This window comes from Pelophylax lessonae (assembly GCF_965119305.1).
Source record: "Pelophylax lessonae genome assembly, chromosome: 9".
Lineage (NCBI taxonomy): Eukaryota > Metazoa > Chordata > Amphibia > Anura > Ranidae > Pelophylax > Pelophylax lessonae.
In genome coordinates this window covers 248,476,384-248,484,207 of record NC_138776.1, presented here as the reverse complement: position 1 = coordinate 248,484,207, position 7,824 = coordinate 248,476,384, and the positions used below count along the sequence as shown (strand labels likewise).

The 7,824-nt window shown below is 46.9% G+C and overlaps 1 long non-coding RNA gene across 1 annotated transcript in view; it reads left to right on the top strand.

The window, feature by feature from the left end:
• The window catches only part of LOC309563020, a 17,164-nt gene extending 10,224 nt beyond the window's left edge, over positions 1 to 6,940 (top strand). The window contains exons 2-3 of the long non-coding RNA XR_014225681.1: positions 5,864 to 6,180; positions 6,842 to 6,940. This is a non-coding gene — a long non-coding RNA (uncharacterized lncRNA). The remainder of the gene's footprint in view (positions 1 to 5,863; positions 6,181 to 6,841) is intronic.
• The last annotated feature ends 884 nt before the right edge of the window (positions 6,941 to 7,824 follow it).

The following is a 7,824-nucleotide window of genomic DNA, read 5'->3' as shown; positions in this document are numbered from 1 at the left end:
GAAAGCCAGTGTGAAAAGGGGACCTAACTCCCCCCCCAACCCCCTTTTATCACCTCTGTCTCAATCTCCCTCTTACTCCTCTCTCTGCCCTGACCTCACCCCAATTCTCTGTTTCATCCCCCGCAAATGTTCCCCCCTCCCATACTCTGCTTCTTCTGTCTTCATGTCTCCTTTCTTCCTCTCTATCCCCCCCCCCCCCCCTCCCCATGTCTCCTCTTCCTCTGTCTCTTTTTCCTCCTTTTTACTCTCTCTGCCCCAACCTCACCCCAATTCTCCATGTCTCTGTCTCTCCCTCCCTTCTTCTTCTTCTCTCTAACTCCCCCTATTGTCTCACCCCCCCCTATTTTTTTCTTCCTCTGTCCCTCCTTCATCCACATTCTTCTTTTTTTTTTTTTTTGCCCCTTCTTTCTTTTCTCTCCTTTATTCCTTTCTCTGCACCAACTCAAACTCTTCCCCCCCCCCCTTTCCTCCTCCCATTCTTTTTTCTCTCCCCCTCACCCTCTCCCTCCCCCCCTTCCCCCCCCTCTTTCCTTTCCCTACCCCACCCTTTCCTTTTCCCACTCTCCCCCCCCCTCTCCACCCCCCCTTTACCTTTTTCCTCTCACCCCCCCCCCCCTTTTCCTTTTTCCTCTCACCCCCCCCTCTTTCCTTTTTCCTCTCACTCCCCCCCCTCTTTCCTTTTTCCTCTCACTCCCCCCCCTTTTCCTTTTTCCTCTCACTCCCCCCCTTTTCCTTTTTCCTCTCACTCCCCCCCTTTTCCTTTTTCCTCTCACCCCCCCTTTTCCTTTTTCCTCTCACCCCCCCTTTTCCTTTTTCCTCTCACCCCCCTCTTTCCTTTTTCCTCTCACTCCCCCCTCTTTCCTTTTTCCTCTCACTCCCCCCCCTCTTTCCTTTTTCCTCTCACTCCCCCCCCTCTTTCCTTTTTCCTCTCACTACCCCCCCCTTTTCCTTTTTCCTCTCACTCCCCCCCTTTCCTTTTTCCTCTCACTCCCCCCTTTCCTTTTTCCTCTCACTCCCCCCCTTTTCCCTCTCACTCCCCCCCTTTTCCCTCTCACTCCCCCCCTTTTCCTTTTTCCTCTCACTCCCCCCCCCTTTTCCTTTTTCCTCTCACTCCCCCCCTTTTCCTTTTTCCTCTCACTCCCCCCCCCTTTTCCTTTTTCCTCTCACTCCCCCCCTTTTCCTTTTTCCTCTCACTCCCCCCCTTTTACTTTTTCCTCTCACTCCCCCCCCTTTTCCTTTTTCCTCTCACTCCCCCCCCCCTCTTTCCTTTTTCCTCTCACTCCCCCCCCCCCCTCTTTCCTTTTTCCTCTCACTCCCCCCCTCTTTCCTTTTTCCTCTCACTCCCCCCCCCTTTCCTTTTTCCTCTCACTTCCCCCCCTCTTTCCTTTTTCCTCTCACTTCCCCCCCCTCTTTCCTTTTTCCTCTCACTCCCCCCTCTTTCCTTTTTCCTCTCACTCTACCCCCCCTTTTCCTTTTTCCTCTCACTCTACCCCCCCTTTTCCTTTTTCCTCTCACTCCCCCCTTTCCTTTTTCCTCTCACCCCCCCCCCTCTTTCCTTTTTCCTCTCACTCCCCCCTCCTTTTCCTTTTTCCTCTCACTCTACCCCCCCCCCCTTTCCATTTTCCTCTCACTCTACCCCCCACCTCTCTCTTAAACTGGCTGTAGACTAGTAGATTTTTAAACAATTCATATAGAAATCCTCAGTACATTTCATGTGTTAATGAACGTCAAGTTCTTCAAAAGTTTGCTTTTAACATTCAATTATGGAATTTAGGCGAAACCCGCATCCACTGTTCAGAATGTGTTTAGGAAAAATTCCCACCCTGCTTTTTTTTTTTTTTTTTTAATTCCATCATCGCTGCCCCAATAATGATTAGAAAGTCAAACGAAAATTCTTAAAGCTAAAAACTTTTTATATAATTTAAAAATTTTCATCACTGTGCTACTTTAACTGGTAATAGTGCAATTGTATACAAACTACATTTATTTCATTTGTTTCCACAAAAATAGAGCTTTCTTTTGGTGGTATTTGATCATTGTTATTTTTTATTATATAAGCGAAAAAAAAAAAAACATGAAAATGTAAAAAAAAAAAAAAACATGAAAATGTAAAAAAAAAAAAAAAAAACTATATTTTCTACTTTGTGCTATAAAACATATCCACTAAAATTAAATTTCCTTAACCACTTGCTGACCACCCGCCGCCATTCCTATACGGCGGTTCTCAGGAGCGCTCCTGGGGGCAGATGCATGCCGTCCCCATTAGGAAGCTTAGGAAGCGGGGGAAGCTGAATCCAAGGGACCGGCGACCGCGATTACCTCCGGCACCCGCGATTGCTTCTCCACTGAGAGAGAGCGACGGTCTGTTGTTGTAAATACAGCAGACTGTTCTTCTCTCTGAAATGATCACAGAGCACCTGTGATCCTCCCTTTCAGAATCACAGGTCTCTGTGTTGATTCCACAAGTTGGTTCCCATACAGTTAGAAAACACCCCCTAGGCTCACACTTAAAGAGGTTGTAAACCCAAACTTTTTTTTTAACCACTTGCCGACCGCCGCAAGTACATATACTGCGGCGGTCAGCCCCGTGACGTACGTACCGGTACGTCACTAGCCTGTGAGCCAATAGGGGGCGAGCGCGCGCCCCTGCTCGTTCACGGACACCTCCGCGCGAGCGATCGGCTGACCCGATATCCGCTGGTCACTCGCGATCGTAAGTTACAGAGGGAGAAAGGCAGGCGGCTAAAGTAAACAAAGCCGCCTGTCATTCTCCCCTGTGTAACAGCAGAGATCAAACGGTGCTGCTATGTAGGACCGTTGATCTCTGCTGTTACACCACACAGCCAATCACAGTTAGAATCACGCCCCTAGGGACACACTTAACCCCTCCCTCTCCAATAAAGTTAACCCCTTCCCTGCCAGTGTAATTTTTACAGTAACAGTGCATATTTATAGCACTGATTACTGTAGAAATGTCACTGGTACCCCCAAAAGTGTCAAAAATGTCAGTCAAGGGTCCGATCTGTCCGCCGCAATGTCGCAGTCCCGCAAAAAAAATTGCAGATCGCCGCCATTACAATTACAAAAATCTTTCCCGTAGTTAGTAAACGCAATAAATTTTACGCAAACCAATCAAAATATGTTTATTGCGATTTTTTTTTTTTTTTACCAAACAAATTGGCCTAAGATGTTAAAAAATTTAGATTTTTACATTTTTTGGGGGGGGGGGGGGAATTTCATATAAAAAAAAATGTGAAAAATGTTGTTATTTTTGCAAAATTTATGCTCTTTTTTTGTTTATAGCGCAAAAAGTAAAAATCGCACAGGTGATCAAATACCACCAAAAGAAAGCTCTGTTTGTGGGGAAAAAAGGACGTCAAATTCGTTTAGGTACAGCGTCGCACGACCGCGCAATTGTCCGTTAAAGTCACGCAGTGCCGAATCGCAAAATAGGGCCTGGTCAGGAAGGGGGTAAAATCTTCCGGGGCTTAAGTGGTTAACCTGAAAGAGAAACGCATAATGAGCTAGTATGCTTCGCATACTAGCTCATTATGAAATACTTACCTAAGAACGAGCCCCTGTCGTGCCGCCCGCTTACCTCTATGACAGGCGACATGTTCAGTCACCCATCTTCCGGGATCGAGGCATCCGGCCATCTGATTGGCCGGAGCCGCGGTGACGTCACTCCGCACGGGAGCCGACAGTCACGGCACGGGGCTCTGAAGGAACGGCACCAGCAGCCGTTCCTTCAAGTGACGTCACTGGCTGCATGTAAGGTAAATATCTCCTAAACGGTACATGTTTAGGAGATATTTACAGTACCTATAGGTAAACCTTATCATAGGATCACCTATAGGTACAAGTTGTAGAGGAGGGTTTACTTCCTCTTTAACCCTTTGATCACCCCTAGGTTAACCCCTTCCCTGCCAGTGTCATTAATACAGTAACAGTGCATATGTTTAGCACTGATTACTGTAGTAATGTCACTGGTCCCCCCAAAAGTGTCAAAAATGTCAATTAGGAGTCCGATCTGTCTGCCACAATGTCGCAGTCCCGCTAAAAATTGGTGATCGCCGCCATTACTAGTAAAAAAATAAAATAAAAATGACATAAATCTTTCCCTTCGTTTGTAGACGTGATATCTTTTACGCAAACCAATTAAAATACGCTTATTGGGTTTTTTTTTTTTTACCAAAAATATGTAGCAGAATACAACTTGGCCTAGAAGGATGAAAACAATTATATTTTTCAAAAACCACAGAGGTGATCAAATACCACCAAAAGAAAGCTCTGTTTGTGGGGAAAAAAAGGACATCGATTTCATTTGGGTACAGCGTCGCACGACCGCGCAATTGTCAGTTAGAGTAACGCAGTGCTGAATCGCAAAAAATGGCCTGGTCATTAAGACTCACACTGGGGCGACCTGTCAGGCGACCTGGCCGCCTGCCATAGAGAAGCTGTGGATCCGTTCTAATAGGAGCGACACAAGTCAAGAAAAAGGGTCCGGAGCTTCTTTGGGGTGACCTGGAGCGACCTGCATTGACTTCAATGATATGAAGTCCGTGCCGGCCGCTCCGAGGTCACGGTGTGAGCTGCGCACCGCGACCTGTGAGGTCCCCCCCGCAAGTAGCGTCGCCCCAGTGTGAACGGGGTCTAAGGGTCCTTTCACATGGGTGGTGCGCCTGATGGGAGTCCATTCTGCTCAGCGGGGGATCGACCTGTCGATCCCCACTGAGCAGGCGGATGACAGCTCCATCTCTGCTCTGTGTGCAGAGATGGAGCTGTCAGATCCCCGCTCTCCTCTAGGGGGAGATCAGATGAGAATGGACTGCCTGTCCGTTGTCATCTGATCCGATCTTCCAGACGGATGGAAAATAGGGTTTCCATCCGTCCGGATTTCACGGATAGGATCGGATAGCAGCAGGTGTCAGCTGACATCCCCCGCTCCATAGGGCTGCATGGAGCATCCGATCCTGTCCGCCTGCGTTTTTTTGGCGTTTTTAAGCTTTTATCAGAGTTTGAGCGTTTTTACAGCTGAAAAACTCCTCTAAAAACCCACTAGTTCTGGGGGGGGGGTTCAAGTCAGAAAATGCCCCTGCCAAAAACTGCTAATAACAGCCTGTGTGTGCATGGAGACATAGGATAACATGCCGGGGCGTTTACTGGCTGCAAAAAAAAAAAAACATTTGACGCCAAAAAACAGCCGCTGTAAAAACGTCCAGCGTGCATGAGGCCTAAATCATTGGCTGAAATTAGCTGCCAAACCTGTGCTGTGCCAAATCACAGCATGGGTCGGCAGGAGACCCCAAAACTTGGAAGAAGGCCATCACATACATGTATGTGACTGTAACTGTACCCGCCACTCCCTCGCAGTATATTTACTGTGAGCGGTTGGCAGTTAAACTGAATGGTCAAGCATTGTGGGTTCATATAGTTACATAGTAGGTGAGGTTGAATAAAGACAATAGTCCATCCAGTTCAACCTGTGTAGATGTGTGTGGCTGTAATCATCTCACATAGCCCTGAATGTTCTGATCCTTGAGATGTACGTCTAAGAGTCTTTTGAAAGCCACCATACTTCCCGCAGAAACCACCTCTTGTGGTAGACAATTCCACAATCTTGTAGCCCTAACAGTAAAGAACCCTCCTCGTTGCCTGAGGTTAAAACGCTTCTCCTCTAATCGCATTGTATGTCCTCAAGTCCTCATGCAATTCCTTAGAATGAATAGCTTTTTTTCTAAGCTGAGATCCCCATTAAGATATTTATAAATTGCTATCATGTCCCCCCTCAGACGTCTCTTCTCCAGGGAGAATAATGTTTATGTTTTAATTATTTCTATCCTTTTTAATCCACCTATTACAGCTGTATTGTTACACGTCTGTGTTTCTCTAAATGTGAGCTTGTGCCTACCAAGGAGTGGGAGTAAGGACACAAGGACGTCATGATGGAGAAGCGGCCGCCTCTCACATCACCAGGTAAGAGGAGACTTTCATTTCTTGTATTGATCATCCACCTAGATAGACACATCCTCTGATCTATGGCCATAGTATGTCAGTATCCTATAAGGAGTCAGGATGTCACAGGTTGTATCTCCATGGAGGAGTGGGAGTATATAGAAGGACACAAGGATCTCTACAAGGACGCCATGATGGAGAAGCGGCTGCCCCTCACATCACCGGGTAAGAGGAGACTTTCATTTCTTGTAAAGGAGAGAAGAGTATTGAGGATCCACCTAGATACACACATCCTCCGATCTATGGCCATAGTATGTCAGGTTCCTATAAGGTGTCAGGATGTCACTGTCTATTTCTCCATGGAGGAGTGGGAGTATATAGAAGGACACAAGGATCTGTAGAACATCATGATCAAGAACCGACCGCCCCTCACATCACCGGGTAACAGGAGACTTTAATTTCTTGTATTGAGGATCCACCTAGATACACACATCCTCCAATCTATGGCCATAGTATGTCAGGTTCCTATAGGGCAGTGATGGCAAACCTTGGCACCCCAGATGTTTTGGAACTACATTTCCCATTATGCTCATGCGGAGTAGCTAAGCATCATGGAAAATGTAGTTCCAAAACATCTGGGGTGCCCAGGTTCGCCATCACTGCTATAGGGTGTCAGGATATCACTGTCTATTTCTCCATGGAGGAGTGGGATAATATAGAAGGACATCATGATGGAGCACCGGCCACCCCTAACATCACTGGGTAGGAGGAGACTTTAATTTCATGTAAAGGAGAGAAGAGTAGTGAGGACCCCCCTAGATACACACATCCTCTGATATAAAGACATAGAAACAATGTATTCAGTCAGTGTGTGTGTTTCCTACAGATGGATCCAGTAACAGAAATCCCCCAGAGAGATGTCCCCGTCCTCTGTATTCCCGGGACTCCACACAGGAACATCAGGAGATCCCTCAGGAGGATCAGGTAGGAGGAGCTGGGGGGGTCTGCATTTTAAAAATGATCACGTTAATAAAAAAAAAACGCTGACTGTCTAATTCATTTTGCCAAGGAAAAAAGCCAATTACATGCTAAAGAAGTAGAAGAGATGGATATGGAGGGCAATGAGCCGTGTAGGGAGGTTGAAATCCCTCCAAAGATCAGCACAGGTGAGTAATAAAGAAGACCAGTCTCCCCCCCCCCCCCCCCCACACACACACTCTCTGGGTTCTCTCATACGTCTCAGTATCTCATCTTTATTCACAGACCCCAGAGACACCAGAGGCACTCAGACAGATGTCAAAAGTGAAGAGGAGGAGCTGCAGATAATAATTAAAGAGGAAGAAGAGGAGATCAGCACAGGTGAGTCAGTAGACAGTAATGGGGGGACAGTATGTGCCCGTTGGGGGAGTCAGGAGCCATCAGCCTCTATTAGACTCCGGCTCTCCTCCTCACATCATGTCATTGTGTGTTACCAGCCAAGGGACGTGACCAGTCTCCCCCCACACACACTCTCTGGGGTCTCTCATACATCTCAATACAGAGGGCTTCACTCTTGTAACGGAACCGCGACCCACACTGTGTTTGTTGGCTTCCATCAGTATACGGCTTCCTCCAGTCTTGAACATAGGTATCAGATATTCTAGCCGCCCCCATACAAAACTAGACGGAACTTAGCTTGTAGAGAACTGGAACCTTTATTGAACAACTCACACCAAATATATACAGGATGGACATCCCCCCTCCTGATCAGATTACCCCACCAGGTCAGGTGCCTGATTACATTATCATATGCAGATGAAATTGTGTACAGAAATAGAATTAACCTGGACTAATTATCTAGCCATCTGAACAGAAACAACATGTGAGTTC